General features: G+C 42.8%; 3 non-coding genes across 3 annotated transcripts; all 3 read left to right on the forward strand.

Moving 5' to 3' along the window:
• The first annotated feature begins 2,963 nt into the window (after positions 1–2,963).
• Positions 2,964–3,035, forward strand: TRNAD-GUC (transfer RNA aspartic acid (anticodon GUC)). The gene has a single exon. It is a non-coding gene; the product is annotated as a tRNA-Asp (tRNA).
• A 12,324-nt stretch (positions 3,036–15,359) lies between these two features.
• On the forward strand, positions 15,360–15,431 carry TRNAD-GUC (transfer RNA aspartic acid (anticodon GUC)). Its single transcript has one exon. It is a non-coding gene; the product is annotated as a tRNA-Asp (tRNA).
• Positions 15,432–16,659: 1,228 nt separating this feature from the next.
• TRNAG-GCC (transfer RNA glycine (anticodon GCC)) lies at positions 16,660–16,730 on the forward strand. The gene has a single exon. It is a non-coding gene; the product is annotated as a tRNA-Gly (tRNA).
• Positions 16,731–18,851: the final 2,121 nt, after the last annotated feature.

The following is an 18,851-nucleotide window of genomic DNA, read 5'->3' on the forward strand; positions in this document are numbered from 1 at the left end:
CTGATGAATAGTTTAACGTTAAGCGATGAACAGTTTGGCGTTGGTTGAGTTATAGTAATATTATAATTGACATACATTATGTATCTAGTGGTGAACATTATGTGATGAATAGTTTCACGTTGGTTGAGTTACAGTAACGCAATAGTTGATGACATGCACATAACGAAGAAAAAACTAAGCTAACTGCTTGCTTAAGTGTGCATTCATTCATGAATTATTTATGTGCACAGTGGTAGGTATAGGACTATTCCTATATGTCTGCACGACTCTTAGTAGCGACAGACGGCGGTCTCTGGAAGTGGAGCGTCGGGCCAAATAATACATGGCCTTCCCCTGTATACAAAGGGTAGAAGTGTCATCACTGCCTGAAAAGCGTCATCTACAGCCTTTCTCGTGGGGGGGAGGGGGGGCAACCACGCATTCATCGAGAGTTACTCCTACTTCAGGATTCCCCTGTACGTTGATCATAGAGTGAGTGCTGGTCCTTGTGAACGTTGGAGAACGTGAACTATGACGGATCGAGCGGACTGAGGCCTGTATGGTAAGAGCTCGTGGTGTGTGACATAGTAATGGGTTCAAAGGACTGCCGAGTGTAAGGAAGTTAGTGATGATGTGTTTGATGCACTGTTTAGTTTCAGGATACTGTAGCATGCACGAGGATCGTACTAACACGCATAATGAACTATTGAAGCTCTGTGAACCGGGAGTGGAGGGTTGGGGGTTGTTTGTGTGCCATGTTTTTATGTAAACACAGATTGTAACGATGACAAATATATCTGAAGTAAACCCTACACATATATCTATAAATCCTACACATATGCTTATGTATCATAATGCATTATACCCTATTCAAGGGTCCTAATAAGAGTTCACAGTCTGGCAAGCTTGGCCTAGATATTACATGCTTACTATATCCACATTGCTTCATGTATGTTGTCTTGATGGCCAATAAAGTATAATCATTATCATCACTGTTGACAAATACGACGTACTGTAATGAGTGGATATGGAAACGGCTGAGAGAGAGAGAGAGAGAGAGAGAGAGAGAGAGAGAGAGAGAGAGAGAGAGAGAGAGAGAGAGAGAGAGAGAGAGAGAGAGAGAGAGAGAGGAAATTTTATTCCTTTGACTCCAGACATCTTGACCAACTAAATCACCATGCCAGGCGTGTAAACAATCTTCCAACACGTCTGTCTGCATCGACTAAAGAGTTTACATATTGAGGAACAGACACTAGCAGATCACTATGCCCTACTGACATACTGAGGAACAGACACCAGCAGACCACTGTGCCCTACTGACATAGTCTAGGACAACACTGGTCATGGCTAGTGAAGGTGTCACGGGCCTTATGACGCTGGCAACATAAATTCCTGGACGTGTGGTGGCCCAACATCCCGCCCAGAGTCTGGCTTTAGAGAAGGTTTCTTAGTCGGAAGGAGACTGTGTCAGACACCGACAATGCAGTGCTCACTCTCACCGTTCCTCAGTGTTCAAAAATGTGGCGAATAATTATCACTGGCAACCAAGGACGTTAACTACGGTCATCACTTGTTCCTTTATCCTAATTCCTCCACACGGGCTAGTTCCCTCCTGTGTGTGTGTGTGTGTGTGTGTGTGTGTGTGTGTGTGAAACAATAGTAATAATCAATGGGTTAATAAGTAAACAGCAACCAGAGGGGGAGAGTATAGGGAGAACATATGCTGAACAAACCATGAAAATTTGTTTACATTCAGCATCGGTGGTGTTGACAATGGCTTAGCTGTGGTGGGGCTGTCCTTACTGCTGTCTGTACTGGTTCGTGTGGGTTCCGTGGGCCTGTGGTGCCGGACTGACACTCTGGGACGAGGGATTTGTGGTACAAGGAGGTCACCTGACCAGGTCGGGAATGGTGAGGTAACTTCATCCGGAAATGATGGACAGTGTTCAGGCTGGAGAGAGTCGGGAAGGTCAGTGTATTGCTCGCCTCTTGATGGGCAATGTCAAGGAAACCGAGAATAATTTGGCATGAATCTGAGACGACATTAAGAGGTTCTTGGGTTCTGACGCAGGGAGTCCAAGTGTCTAGAGCGGACGCAAAAAATGAGAGACGACCAACTGGTAATGGTGCTGATGTGTTTATCTCCAGCTCACTTCATCGTCAAAGTTGTGCGAGCAACATTATGGTCTCGGCTTGGTTAATGATGACATGGTTGACGGTGGTCAAGTCTTAGAGGTCGTCGAGGGCGTTTTTTGTTTTTTTTTTTTCTAGGTACCGTCTGGAGATCTGCCTCTCTCTCTCTCTCTCTCTCTCTCTCTCTCTCTCTCTCTCTCTCTCTCTCTCTCTCTCTCTCTCCCCAGGACACATACCAGAACACTGTTTGTGTACATGGTTGTCTCTAGTCTTCCAAATCGTCCAGTGACGATGACTACCACAAGCGAGGATTTCCCCCACATTTTCCCTCACTCTGGAGGAGGATCAATAAGTCTGCCTCCCTCTCCGGCCGGCGGATTCTTGATCTCCTGCGTCAGAGGCGCCAACTTAACTACCAAAGAATTTGGCGACATTGACGGCAATGTTTGTGACCTGGATGAAACTAGCGAATTAACACTGTTTATTTCCGACCTTCCCCTTGCCCTCCTGGCCAGCACAGCCCCTGAGACATACTGAGTCACATCTCTTTCCGTTTTGTCTTCTTGTCACTTCGGCTGTACTTTACATGATTACTGATGATTGATGATGCATTGTAAAGCGAAAGCTCTACACACCTCCAGCCAGGCGCAATAATACCTAACATCCGACACACATACAGGACACATGCTCACTTGTGTTTGATAATATGATTTGTTCAGAAATGATGCGTGTTTCAAGATTCGTCATTAACATGCATCATGGGACATATTGATGGAATGAAAACGTTCAGGATCATCTACAACAACGAGGAAATAATCAAGAAAATGATAGGGAAATTCAGCGTTGTTATGTCCTCGGTAGTATAGTGGTTAGTATCCCCGCCTGTCACGCGGGAGACCGGGGTTCGATTCCCCGCCGGGGAGGAAACTTTATTTGCCACAGTATGCCAGTAAAAACCCTGGTGAGTGGTGGTAGGTACAGCGGGAAGACGCCCTGTGCACGGCACATGCCAGCCACACATGTCGTGCGTCCGTCAATAAACACGTCTTCAACATCATCCCACCAGACGTAACCATTGATCCGGCCAGACTGTGAGCCGCAGCCACCATACAGGAGTGTAAGCTGGGGGCACTAAGCACTCAGAGCCACAGGGTGACTGGCACTGCCCAGATGGGCTGATCACACACAAGGAAAACGAGATTCAATAGCAAGATGATACTCAGGTTTGTCCATATTCTTAAGAGCAAAGTAGAAATGCCACGGGTGTAGTACAGTACAGCCAGGACGGTTCTCCATGGCTCTTCTTGTTTTGTCTTTGGAATGTTACAGGAAGTGTGGTTATATGCACAGGTGTAGGTTAATAGACAATGCATCTCTCAAGGTGTCATCGATCTTCTACAACTAAAGTTATATAGATAATCGCATGACATTTTGTTCTCTCTCTCTCTCTCTCTCTCTCTCTCTCTCTCTCTCTCTCTCTCTCTCTCTCTCTCTCACACACACACATATACTTGATCGCTGTTTCCCGCGATAGCGAGGTAGCTTCAGGAAACAGACGAAGAAAGACCCATTCAATCACACACACATACATACATATACATATACGTACATGTACATATTCATACTTGCTCGCCTGCATCCATTCCCGACGCCATCCCGCCCCTCAGGAAACAGCATCGCTACCCCCTGCGTCAGCGAGGTAGCGCCAGGAAACAGACGAAGAAAGGTCGCAACCGCTCACATCCATACACGAGCTGTCATGTGTAATGCACCGAAACCACAGCTTCCTATCCACATCCAGGCCCCACAGACCTTTCCATGGTTTACCCCAGACGTTTCACATACCCTGGTTAACTTCATTGACGGCACGCAGACCCCAGTATACTAAATCGTTCCAGTTCTCTCTTATTCTGTGCATTCCTTTCACCTTCCTGCATGTTCAGGTTACGATTGCTCAAAATCTCTTTCACTCCATCCTTCCACCTCCAATATATATATACATATATATATATATATATATATATATATATATATATATATATATATATATATATATATATATATATATATATATTATCCCTGGGGACAGGGGAGAAAGAATGCTTCCCACGTTTTCGTAGAGGGCGACTAAAAGGGGAGGGAGCAGGGGCTGGAAATCCTCCCTTTTTTTTTTTTCTAATTTTCCAGAAGAACAGAGAAGGGGGCCAAGTGAGGATATATAATCATTCAATATCCTTTCCATGTCTTCTTTATTCTGAACCAAGTCACCATTTTCAATTATTTCTGGGCCAGTTGACTGGATCATGATTCTCTTGCTTCTAACATATCCATTGAACTCCTTCAGGTTTCCTTTGCTATTTCCAGCAACATACGCTACATACTGACTTACTATGACGTACAAGACCTACATACTTTGCTCTATCATGCTGGTCATTGGTCGTTTTGAGTTTCTGGCGTGTTGCTTTCTTCGACAACAAACTACAACTTGGTTCTGAACAACGAGGATATGACAAAAATTTTCAAATAATTTTTTCCGTCTATGTTTACAATTGAAGATATAGTTCATGTTCCGAATCCATTTCGCGACAAATGGACGTAAAAGTTCAAGATGCACTATCAGCACTAAATGGGATCGAATCAATTATAACAGTGGGTCCAGAGAAGTTGTATTCGATGACAATGAAAGAGGCGGAAAATAGTTAAACCCTTGACTGTTTTCTTCAGTAAATCACTCGCTAAGGGGAAAGTTCCAGAGGAATGGAAGCTTGCTAAAGTAACGCCCATTTTCTAAAGAGGTAACAACTCACTGCCCGGAAATGACCGTCCAATCAGCTTAATGTCAGAAGTTGGTAAACATATGGAAACCATCATTCGGGATGATTGTAAACCATTTACAGGAACACTTCATAAATAATTCTCAGTACGGTTTTCGACAAAATCGTCCATGTTTGACTACTCTGCTTAATATCTTTTAAATAGAATAAACAACGTGTATGACGAAAGCAAAGCAGATGATTTAATCGATTCAGACATCCAACAAGCATTAGATAAAGTTCCACATAAAAGGTTAGTGGTTAAAGTTAAGTCACACGGTATTAATGGAGTCTTACTTTGGTGGTGAGGAAATTGGTTAACTGGCCGTAAGCAAGGGCTTGTGATTAATGGCCAAGCCTCAGAACGAATAGACGTAAAAAGTGGTGTGTCACGAGGATCAGTCTTTGAACCGGTTCACTTTCGCTTTCATATTCATTATATCGATATTAGGCTGCTTTGAACGATATCGAAATTCGCACACGATACTAAGTTGGGAAATAAAACTACAGCGGACATAGACAAACTTATGGACTGGACTCACAAGTGGCAAACTAATTTTGAAATCAATAAATGTAATAAATGATAAAATGTAAGTTGCACTTAGAATTCTGTTGAACTGTAAAGGTAAAAGGTGATATAGACTTGGGTGTAATAATCTTTGGTGATCTGAATCCACGTGAACAGTACACAGAAACAGTTAAAAAGGGGCGAACAAGATTCTTGGATTTATAGGTAGGGCTATCGAGGGAAAATTATCCTCACTCTTTACAAGTCACTTGCGCTTCCCCATTCGATTTCAAATGTAAGAGATGCTATGGGGAAACATGAAAGCTTTAACTGAAAGTTCAAAAATTCAAGTACACCCACTTGAATACTGTAATTCGTTCTGGTCAGTCTGCTTGAGGAAAGTCAGAATGGAAAGAGCACAAAGGCAAGCTACCACGACTGTGAAAAAAATCCTGTGTGAGTCGACTCAACGATGTAAATCTATTTAGTTAAGAAAAGAAAAGGTTAGGGTGTGATCTGTACAGACATTTAATATCATCAAAGGCTTCGATAATCTCGATCGAACGCGCTACTTATGGAGACTCATCTGATTTTACTCGTGGGCAAACGTTTTACCTTGAATGAGGAGAAGCACTTTTCTTAAACAGGATTGTTACATATGAAATGATTTACCCATTAGAGTGGTTGAAAGCAGTACCTCAGGTACATATAAGAACAGACTTGATAAAAATTTCTTTCCTTCGCTACATTAAAAGTCTAAATTATTTTTCAGTTATAATATGAACGTATTTCTACTCTTACCACACTGATCTATGAGCTTCAAATCTCTTACTCTATCAGGAACAGCCTCAAAAGGACCCAGTGGTCTATAGTTGTTTGAGTTCCTCGCTGTAATTTTTAGAGCGATGGACCACATGTTTGTTTATATTCGGTAGGCCTCAGTGACGTGTGTGTGTGTGTGTGTGTGTGTGTAAAGATTCACCAAAACTAAGCTTGGCTCTGTTTCTTGTCCATGACATCTTGTTTTCTGGTGTTGTCAAGAAGATTATCATTTAGAAATTGAATATAAAATCATTCTTCATCAACTTACATTGATCAAAGTTAATTTGGTGGCCTGTCAAGGATGTCGCCCAGATCTGTCCATTATTTGGACTCCAGCTAGTCAAATTGTTTATGTCTTCTTTCTATCGGGGTGAAACTGGTTTCGGCAGGATTTCTTCCTAATCTACGTTTATGCCAAATCAATATGAAGGTTTATGGTTACTGTAAGTAAATGAGCATTCTAAGCTAACCTAATACAAGCCAAAAATATTTAGTAATTATAATAGTTGCCCAGATTAAAGTTTTCTTTCATTTAAAACATAAATGAAAACGATATTTTTGTGGAAACATATCTAAATTCTTTACTTCGTGTATATGATTATTACAATCATTTAGTTCCTTTATACATACGTAAGGCTTTACAAATTTCAAATCCATAAAATAATCATAGAGGAATATCATATAACAAAAACATATCTGATACGCAGCCAACATCGCCATTTAACACATAATGTATACTAACCACAATATTACTGCATTTCTACCAATGAGTATTTTTTTCATCACTTAATGTTCAACTAATCATCACTAAATATAAAATGCATAGACCATACAGTTTGCTCTGGAAAAACTTCTTGTACTATGTAGAATATCCCGCTCATGTGGTAATCCAAAGCTTAGAAGCATTCACCCTCACCTTGATCTTCAGCTCTGCAATTAATCAACTAGCTATCATGAAGACCTCCACCCCCTCCTCAGTTTTGTGATTTCCCCAGTGCATATTTTCAACCGGATGGCTTCTTCAATCTAAAAGCCACTCTTCATTGACTCACGAATAGAAAGCACAAACATAGGTACACACAGACACGGAAGCAAACGCACATTTCCCAAATAATGCATAGTAGCAAGAGGGGAAGATGATATAGAAGGGTATGTGGCCTCACAGAGGAGGATAGTACCTGATCTCACAGTGGTGGTGGGTATCTGGCCTCACAGTGGGGGTGCGTATCTGGCCTCAGTGGTGGTGGGTATCTGGCCTCACAGTGGTGGTGGGTATCTGGCCTCACAGTGGTGGTGTAGATCTGGCCTCACAGTGGTGGTGGGTATCTGGCCTCAGTGGTGGTGGGTATCTGGCCTCAGTGGTGGTGGGCATCTGGCCTCACAGTGGTGGTGGGCATCTGGCCTCACAGTGGTGGTGGGTATCTGGCCTCACAGTGGTGGTGGGTATCTGGCCTCACAGTGGTGGTGGGTATCTGGCCTCAGTGGTGGTGGGTATCTGGCCTCACAGTGGTGGTGGGCATCTGGCCTCACAGTGGTGGTGGGTATCTGGCCTCACAGTGGTGGTGGGTATCTGGCCTCACAGTGGTGGTAGGTATCTGACCTCACAGATTGGGTGGGTATCTACCTCGCTACTGGCGGATGATGATGTCTCCAGATATCATATCATGAAAACAATACACAGTATGGAAATCCTGTGCGATTTGCTTTGGTATACTCGTTTCAAGATATGATGAACCGGATCAAATATTCATTGATAACGAAAGTACAGTTAGGATGGCGTAGAGGGCTATGAAATAACAGTTTGGTGTTGATTATGAGGTGGTATTTTTGTAGATATATTGACTGGTGAAGTTTAGACCCAGGTGGAGCAAGTGAAGCACCGGCGTATCACTGCTAACTACAGGTTGACCGTGAATACAGGATCAGGGTGCGTGTGTACAAAAGTTTTGGAGAATTCGAAACCTAAGCCACTGTACCCGCCCGGGTAAACCGCTCATGTGGTGTGAGTACTGGGTTGGCAAGGACATAGTAAAGGGATTAAAGAAGATTCTGAATTCCCAGAGTACAAACCTAGGGAATAACATTTTTGCAGACATAAATATATTCCTTCGAAAATAAACGGAAAGAAAACATACTCTTGTTTATTGAATAAAGTTACATGAAGTTGTCTCAGGCGTTACTGGTGGAGGGAGTGTGGGGAAGGTGGTGGGAGGAAGACAGTGAAGACAGAGACGTAATTGATGTTAAACAACAGCAACCCAGGAACGTGGTTAAGTGCTGAGGTGAAGGGCGACGCAATACGCTATCAACCTTCAACTCGGCGTAAGAGAACAAAATATTTTAACAACAAATTAAAGAGCGATGAAAAAAAAAAATGGGGCAAGAAATTACCTTCAGTGTAACCAAGGTGGATTGGATATGATATCAGGGAAGACAGTGAGATCCTTAGACGAAACATAACGAAACCCAAAAAGATATTTCGTCTTGTATACTGAGAGAGGATGTAGAAACAGGTCACTAGAACTGTTGGAGGTCTAGATGGTAGAAGGATGGGTGAAAATGGGTTGGATAAGCCACTTTGTCCTGCCTATTTTTAATGAAGACTAAAGCAAACCCGCTGAACAGTATCACGAACGAAGTGTTAGTATACCACTGGTAATGATAAGACACCAAGGAAGTGACTGTAGTTCCTAACGAATGAGAAATTACCCAATGGAAAACAACATACCATACAAATCCTCCGAACTCTTTGGCATTAACTTTTATAACAGAGATATGTCCACGCTGGACATGACAATGGGAAACATGCTTAAAAATTTTACGTTCCTCAATAGAGATGACGATGTGAACATGGATCATTTCCTTGAGATGAGGAACCGATCGGCAACTGGGTTACTCACACGCAGTCCACAAACTCACACCCTCTCCAGCTCTAACATAACACTGGAGGACACGTCCCTGTCTGGTTTTTCTTTATACTTTAAAACAATGACAAAAAAAGGAATGGCACCACTAGTCGAGGAGGGCTGGATGGTTCTCAGGACTCCTTTAACCCACGTCAAGCAGCTGTGACCAACTCATTCCTCAGACCAAGTTCCCAAACTTGGCTCTTTCTCTGTTCATCTATGTAACATTCGTGGTCCCACATCTAACCTTCCATCTGATCAACACCATGTCTCCACTTCTGATTGTCATGTCTTGTCTGAAACCTCACTGTCCAAGGCAGCTTCCCCTATACACTTTCACATGTTTAACTTTTATCTCGAATGTCGTTTTTAATCCTGAGGTTAGCGTCTGCACTTACTGTAAGATTAAAACATCCCATTGGTCGCCTTGTGGATTTCTCCTGACTTTGAAGTCACCTGCTTCTAAATTTCTCTGCCCTCTCTATACACATACATATGCCTCAGGTCCACGAGTAGGGACAGGATAGTAATGCAGACGAGTCCATAAGTTTAAACACCGGTAGTAAAAATGAGAAGGCAAGTTACAGTATGAAATGTGTTGAGCAACAGAAGGTAAGTGTGGAGATAGACTCTGGTATGATGATCTCTGATGACTTAGAACGCATCTTACACATCACACATCCAAGTAAAGACTTCACTCTCTCAACCACACACCCAACCTGTGTCAGCATGGTATCTGCAGACCAGACAACCGACCTTTGCAGGCACTGGTATACCCAAGAACAACACATGCCTGACCTGCGTGAGTATTGACATCCCAAATGCGGGTTGTCAATGACAAGAACACATGCTAGGCTTGGACCAAGCGAATCTCAAAAAGAAAAAGAAGTAGTGAGGAGAAACGGCAAAAAAAAAAGGTTAACAAAATTCCTAAGTTCGTAGGTAAGGTTCTCGAATTCAGAAACATGCAAGACGAGTCCTCATTCCTTACAGTACAATTCCCACCTTGAATATTGTGCTCAGCTTTTACTCATCTTGCATGAAAAAAAGAAAAATAGACAGTAAAGCATAGTGACGAGCAACCAATGTGTTCTACAGACAGACACAAATCCTGTGAGAGCACAGTAGACTCGGAATTATTTAGCGTATAAAAGAGAAGGATGAGACGATTTGATTAACATTTTCAGAATCGTTATAGGCTCTGATAATGTCAGTCTAAACAACTATCAAATTCTAGATTTCATCCCATTCACAAATAGTAATGTGTATGACTTCGAACGTGAACAGGTACTTTTTCTTCGAAAGGTTTCGTTTACTTGTAGAATGGTGATCTACCAAACAGGATAATAGGAAGCAGCGCTACAGTCATGTTCAAGAATACACCTGATGTTACAGTGCATCGCTTCAAAGTTCGCTACTGGCATTATTTTGCTTCTTCTTTAAAGTAATTTCCCGTTGTTGCATGTCAACATATTCCCACTCATACATCACTAGTTTCTAAGTGACCAAATACTTCCACCATCACAAATATCCTTGCGGCGTCCAGCGGTCGGTTGATGTGCTGCTGTTTACATTCGTATCTGTCCCCCGGGTCCTCACAATACTACGTCAGTCGACGGTTCGGCTGACCCAACCGACTTCTTACGTTGTAAGTAACAGGCAGCCAATAGGCAAAGGCCCGTGTCGGACCAAGCCGAGGTCTGACGATCTTAAAAAAAAAAAAAAAAAGAGGTAATAACCAATGGAGGATATATTTTCTCTCCCACAATACTAAATTTCAATTGTAACTACTTAATATTTGTAGGATGACCAACGTCTCCGTCATGCAATAAAGATAAGAGCAATGGAAAAAATAAAATAAGATATAAAAAAAGATCTGTAATAAAAAAAAAATTATTTTTTTGCCAGGTAGTCGGCAACGTTTGGTCAAACAGTACTTTGCCGTGGTAATCTCGGTCATAACTTCATATAGCTTAAATGTGAAAGCAAGTATAGAGCTCTGTGATGTAGGGCTTTTCACAACTGTCTTATATATAACAAACGTGTTCGAGTCTGGGAGGTGTCTTGTTTTTCGATTGTTACCTAAACATAATTATCGTTTTGTCCTTATATATATATATATATATATATATATATATATATATATATATATATATATATATATATATATATATATATATCTTTCTTTTCTTTTCTTTCAAACTATTCGCCATTTCCCGCATTAGCGAGGTAGCGTTAAGAACAGAGGACTGGGCCTTTGAGGGAATACCCTCACCTGGCCCAATTCTCTGTTCCTTCTTTTGGAAAAAAAAAAAAAAAAAACGAGAGGGGAGGATTTCCAGCCCCCCGCTCCCTCCCCTTGTAGTCGCCTTCTACGACACGCAGGGAATACGTGGGAAGTATTCTTATATATATCGTTTCATACTTGATCGCAGTTTTTTACGTTAACGTGGTAGCGTTCTGTTTTCTTTTAGAAAGCTAAGAAGGGGAGGGTTTCCAATCCAATCATCTCCTCACCCGCTCCCGCCCTCTTCAGTCGCTTTCTATGCCACCCAAGGAAAACGGAGGTAGAATTCTTTCTCCTCTACCTTAATGATATATATATATATATATATATATATATATATATATATATATTGGAAAGGATCACAATTTTGCGCTTGATCAAGTATATTCCTAAGTGGAAAATGAAACACGATAAGTTCCCAAGTGCACTTTCGTGTAATAATCACATCATCAGGGGAGACACAAGAGAGAAATATAACAGTCAGTTGATATACAACGAGTCCACTCACCTTCTATACTGCTTCCCAATGACTTCTCAATTACTTATTCATAAAGTGAAGGGAGGAAATACTTTACCCGTGTGGGTCCATTTCTTCAACATTTTTTCTGTCATACATTTCAAACCTTTGCATATTGTCTACGTTCACAATTTCATCACTCTATTCCATTCACTCACTACTGTTCTACTATGAAAGAACTTCATATCATCTCGAACAAGTTTCTTCCTTAAATTCGTGTTATGTCTGGCTGTTTTATCCTTGCATTTTTCGTAAAACTGCTCACTGTTGACTTCATCAAAGTATGGACAAGTTGAAGACCATAAACCTTCCCTTTAACTCAGCTCTCTTAAGTCTGGTACAATCTTTGTAGCCTTCCTCTGGACCTTCTCTATTATTTCCGCGTGCTACCTGAATTGCAGTCACCAAACATGGGAAGCAAATGCCAGTTTTGGTCTAATGTATGAAAGATGAAAGCATTTTGCTGAGTATTTCCCTTTCTGTAGTCTTGAATACTATTCTAACGTGTGCCAACAGACAGTGTCTTCTTAACTATAACCCAAAGGTGGGACTCTGATGATGGTATAGGGATGATGTTGATCCTCAAATCCTATCGTACACAGATTCCTACAGCTTTTTCCCCACTAAAGATATTCATATTGAGGCCTTCTTCACTGTCCTCCATCCTTATTACCTTGTATTTCAATCGGGTTGAATCCTATCAACCATGTGTATGTAAGATTCCTATATGTGGTTAGTACTTGTTTGTTACGAGAAGAGAATTTTACATTCGTGTTGCCTCGTTTCTGAACCTTGTATATAGGTACCAAGTCTTTCTTCCTAGGGGTGCGCGCACACACACACACAGACACACCAGCTTAGGTTCGAACTCCTTTTACCACGGTTCAAAACCGTGCTCACTCATGGGCAATAACGCTAACCGCTACACCACATTTATGTTCGAGCGCGCGTGCGTGTGTGAATCTGTGCGTAAATGCATATCTGTGCATGTGTAAGTGTTCATTCATCTACCACGCTGCACATATCGATGGCTATGACTGATCAATTGTAGCCGACGTTGAACATATCATTTATCACCAACGTTCCCTGGTGGAGAGGCGCTGCAAACAACAGTTTCCAAAGTTCCTTAAAGAACGATCTGTGTTATTACGCGTCTGGCAGGCCGGTGGTGTTGTCCATCTGGGGAAGTGGTGCCGGCAACTTGGCATTACGCACGGCGTCGCCAGCCTTCCGAGAGCAGGTGAGGCTTGAATAGTTTGGGAACGCTTTGTGGTACGCCCTACTCACTGCAGACCCAGGTACCACGAGGCAAAATATTATTGATTTCCTCTCAACCAGTTGGCGGAGGCAGGAGCTGGTGAGCCTGTTGCATGTTGAGTAATAGATGGCGCCGTGCCCAAGTGGGCTTCAGCTGTATTTATCTGTACTACCATTTCCCTTTGCCATTCAGGAGAGTCATGAGAATAAGTGGACCCTGCTCCAAAGTACGTAGGGCATCTAATTACGAGTCAGTCATGATGATCACACGTGTATATTTAGTAGAGTCGTGCAACACAGGAGGTATGGAGGCGGATCCTAAAAAACATTATTCCCTCACGAAACTTGAAGTCGTTTATCTGTAATTTCACGTTGTCGTTACTACAACTGGAATGATTTACTTATCTCACATAAAGCTTCTAGCGTCTTCACGAACCTATCCATTGTATGAATGTTCGTTAGAAGTTGCGTTTGTCGGGGTGAATGAAGTGTTCCCAAAGTGGAAGGGTCGGAACCATTTCCAGTGAAGGTCCGTCGTGAGCAGCACAACACGGTGAGAGCTAACAGCTCACTCCATGAGGGGGTCAGCCGTACCAACACATTCCTTCGTGGAATTCTTAATCTGGATTGTAAGAGGATTAGAGGGGTGAGGTGTGGGGGGAAGGAAGATATTTGCCAAGTGTTTTTAAGATCGACCAACTGCTGTAAACAGATGGCCGGCGTGTGGTAACCAACACATACCAACCGATGGCTACCGCACCTGGCCACAGCTAAGGCTGGGGTCCACCGTGCGTACTGAGTCTGAATGAAAGAACGAAAATAAACTTTAAACAAAATGTGGCGTAGATACAAGAGCAGGTAGAACAAAGGCAATACCTAGTGTGAGACGCAATGAGATCACGGGCCGGGGTTAGGTACCTCGACCTTGAGAGACCAAACTAGTATTGGAAAACCTAATAATGTCATCTGGAGAGGCGGAGGAATTTACAGGCCTCTAAAGCATTCGTCATTATCGATTTTTATTTTTTAGTGCTGTACTAAGAGGTTTATGACCGACGGATAAACACAGTAACATCAATATAGCCAGAGGGCAGAATATGTAATTAAGAAACTTGTTAATAAAGGTGATGATAAAAACTTTCATAATTTAAGAATGGTGGATGAATGGAACGGAATGACCGAGGACACGGTTAATGCAGACAGCGTACTTACATACATATATACATACATATATTTGAAAGTTGCATGACAGTAGAGAATGTTTAAGAGATGGGACCCAAGAATATAATATTCCCTCCCTGTACAGTACAAACAGGTAACCACACACACGAACAATATATATATATATATATATATATATATATATATATATATATATATATATATATATATATATATATATATATATATATAGTGGATCACAATTTTGCGCGTGATCAAGATATTCCTATGAGTCCACGGGGAAAATGAAACACGAAAAGTTCCCAAGTGCACTTTCGTGTAATAATCACATCATTAGGGGAGACACAAGAGAGAAATATAACAGTCAGTTGACATACATCGAAGAGACGAAGCTAGGACGCCATTTGTATATCAACTGACTGTTATATTTCTCTCTTGTGTCTCCCCTGATGATGTGATTATTACACGAAAGTGCACTTGGGAACTTTTCGTGTTTCATTTTCCCCGTGGACTCATAGGAATATATATATATATATATATATATATATATATATATATATATATATATATATATATATATATATATTTTTTATACTTTGTCGCTGTCTCCCGCGTTTGCGAGGTAGCGCAAGGAAACAGACGAAAGAAATGGCCCAACCCCCCCATACACATGTATATACATACGTCCACACACGCAAATATACATACCTACACAGCTTTCCATGGCTTACCCCAGACGCTTCACATGCCCTGATTCAATCCACTGACAGCACGTCAACCCCGGTATATAAAACCAGGTTTGTGTGAGTGCTTCCTGGGGAAACATACAACAGTTGGTACATGGTTAGGTTTTGAACAATATCATATTCTCACAAACAATAGAACAGGTGAGGGACTAACCTGATATTACCAACAAACCTGTATACACCTCATTACTTCGACCGATCCCTGCAAGTCCTCGGTAGTATAGTGGTAAGTATCCCCGCCTGTCACGCGGGAGACCGGGGTTCGATTCCCCGCCGGGGAGGCACTTTTTTTTGATGTTTTTCTTTCCTTCATTTTTGTCTTTCTTTCCGTCTTCAATTTTTCTTCAAGAATAAAACCTAAACATTTAGTCCATACCAGAGTGTCATCACCAGAGCAGCTGCTCGTAACATGCTTTGATTTTGATAAGTGCAATAGAGTTGCGGACCGTGTATGTGTGTGTGTATATATATATATATATATATATATATATATATATATATATATATATATATATATATATATATATATATATTTATTGCCGGAAAGAGCGGGATAAAAAGTAGGCCTGGAGATCGAGTCCAGATGTATGGTGATGAAAATAAAAGGATGGTGTTTTGAAGGCTCACTGCTAGTCTCTTTGTCAACTATATCTAAATTCTCTCTCTCTCTCTCTCTCTCTCTCTCTATATATATATATATATATATATATATATATATATATATATATATATATATATATATACATATATCTGGGGATAGGGGAGAAAGAATACTTCCCACGTATTCCCTGCGTGTCGTAGAAGGCGACTAAAAGGAAAGGGAGCGGGGGGCTGGAAATCCTCCCCTCTCTCTTTTTTTCTTTTTTTTTTTTCCAAAAGAAGGAACAGAGAAGAGGTCCAGGTGAGGATATTCCCTCAAAGGCCCAGTCCTCTGTTCTTAACGCTACCTCGCTATCGCGGGAAATAGCGAGTATGAAAAAAAAATATATATATATCTGAGCATACCTGTTGGTATATCGTGTATGTATGAGTACGTAATGACGTGTGTTGGTTTAGTAAAGCTTTGTTAAGTCCTGTGTGTGTGTGTGTGTGTGTGTGTGTGTAGCGTAGGATGATGAACGCGTCTCTGTGTGGCGAGGCCTGGCGGGAGCGGGTGTGGGTGGAGGGTGGATCGGGAGTGGTGCATGGTGGTACACCTGTGTGGTGGATGACGGCGGTGGTCGGGAGCACAAGCACCTCACCACAACCCTTCCTACATCACTACGTCGTTCCACCACCCGAGCTGTGTGGTAGCTGGATGCTGACAACCCTACACAAGTGTGGTTTTAGCTGCTCTTATGGACAACTCGATCAATTCTATGAATTCAATCCCAGTTGTAAATCTATACAGATATAGTTCTAACGAGAGATTTTCCGAGCTTCGGTATTATAACTCCTGCACCACTTTTTCAGTGTAATCATCTTAAGATAAGCTAAATGTTATCAAGACATGTGAAACAACATTATACAGCATCGGTGGTTCAGTGGTAGAATTCTCGCCTGCCACGCGGGAGGCCCGGGTTCGATTCCCGGCCGATGCATCCTTTTTATTTTTTTAGGTTGGACTTAGAAACATTACTAGAGTTATGGGACTGACCGAAAGGAACGGCATGATGACATATCTTCCTCGAATATGACTGTGGTGTTAGGAGAGCGTTACATATACGGTCAAGCGCTGGCCTGCTGAATGACTGGTGGCAGGAGAGCGTCACATGCATGGCCAGGTGCTGGCCTGCTGACTGGTGGCAGGAGAGCGTCACATGCATGGCCAGGTGCTGGCCTGCTGAATGGTGGCAGGAGAACGTCACATGCACGGCCAGGTTCTGGCCTGCTGAATGACTAGTGGCAGGAGAGCGTCACATGCATGGCCAGGTGCTGGTCTGCTGAATGACTGGTGGCAGGGGAGCGTCACATGTATGGCCAGGTTCTGGCCTGCTGAATGACTAGTGGCAGGAGAGCGTCACATGCATGGCCAGGTGCTGGCCTGCTGAATGACTGGTGGCAGGGGAGCGTCACATGTATGGCCAGGTGCTGGCCTGCTGAATGACTGGTGGCAGGAGAGAGTCACATACATGGCCAGGTGCTGGCCTGCTGAATGACTGGTGGCAGGAGAGCGTCACATGTATGGCCAGGTGCTGGCCTGCTGAATGACTGGTGGCAGGAGAGAGTCACATACATGGCCAGGTGCTGGCCTGCTGAATGACTAGTGGCAGGAGAGCGTCACATACATGGCCAGGTGCTGGCCTGCTGAATGACTGGTGGCAGGGGAGCGTCACATGTATGGCCAGGTGCTGGCCTGCTGAATGAGAAGTGGTGTCAAGGTTGGAGATGAGTCATTACTATTCATGATGAGAAACAAAATGTGTTGTTTCCGTTTGTGTGTTACGGGGAGAGTGTTACACTCGTGTTGCCCCGTCACTTAACCTTGTGTATATGTACCATGTCTCTACTCTTATGTATGTATGCACACACACACACACCAGGCTAAGACAGGCCCCCACTTATCAACCAGCCCGGCGGGAGGATGAACACCTGGGTTGGCTGCGGGGCCATACAGACTCACGGGTCGTGATGACCTATTTCTGCCTTAAGAGGGGTACTAGGTTTAGGGGAGGGGTGGGTCAAGACTGGTGGACCTGCACCTCCTAGACTTTCTCTAGCATCATTGTTATTGTTCTGCGTGAAACATACTAGTACTGTCTCCATGAACAGTTTCTTCCCTCAGACTCTTCCATGTATCCATACGTTTATGTATCCACAAGTTTGCCCTCCGAAGTTTTGCAACGATCATAGCTCGGTTCCCAGCTATGTCCTCTCGTCCACCTGGAGTTTCTAATTTTCAAAGAATTGTTCCATTTCAACTTCATTGTCGATTTAGAAATCTACTCACGTCCCTCTCTACACCACAAGACTCGTGTGCAGGTGTAGTATACATGTCACTCTCTACGCCACAGGACTCGTGTGTGGGTGTAGTATACACGTCTCGACGTGTGTGTGTGTGTGTGTGTGTGTGTGTGTGTGTGTGTGTGTGTGTGTGTGTGTGTGTGTTTGTTTGTGTGTGTGTGTGTGTGTGTGTGTGTGTGTGTGTGTGTGTGTGTGTGTAGTATACACGTCCCTCTCTGCACCACAAGACTCATTTATAGGTGTAGTGCATGACCCTCTCTACGCAACAAGACCCATGTAAGGTAGAAGTATACACGTCCCTCTTTACTCCACAAGACTCATGTGCGGATGTAGTACACACGTCCCGCCCCTCTCAGTGTAACAAGACCCATGTACGCGTGTAGTATACAAGTGCGTGTGTACACCACACCAGTGGAATACAGTCTAATGATCAACAGGAGACGGGAAGGCGGGAGCACCAGCCCCCAGCTGCCCAGCTGGGGGCTGGTGGGACAGGAAAAGGATGTCCTTTGTGAGAGGAATTAAATGAGACGTGTCATTAGCGAAATTGCTAATTGTAATTATCTAACCCACAGAAGGCTGACAAACACACAGACGGTGTCACAGCTTGAAGATTATATTGTTTCTGGGTAATGGACAGTACTGAAGATCCTACTGTCTTAAACCGCATGGATGGTCAAGCTACGGACACAGGCAAAGGTAGACGGGAGTCTTATTTGCAATTTAGTATGACTTAATATGTATGGAGTATATGGAAA

The sequence above is a fragment of the Panulirus ornatus genome, chromosome 1 (assembly GCF_036320965.1).
Source record: "Panulirus ornatus isolate Po-2019 chromosome 1, ASM3632096v1, whole genome shotgun sequence".
NCBI classification, from domain to species: Eukaryota; Metazoa; Arthropoda; class Malacostraca; order Decapoda; family Palinuridae; genus Panulirus; species Panulirus ornatus.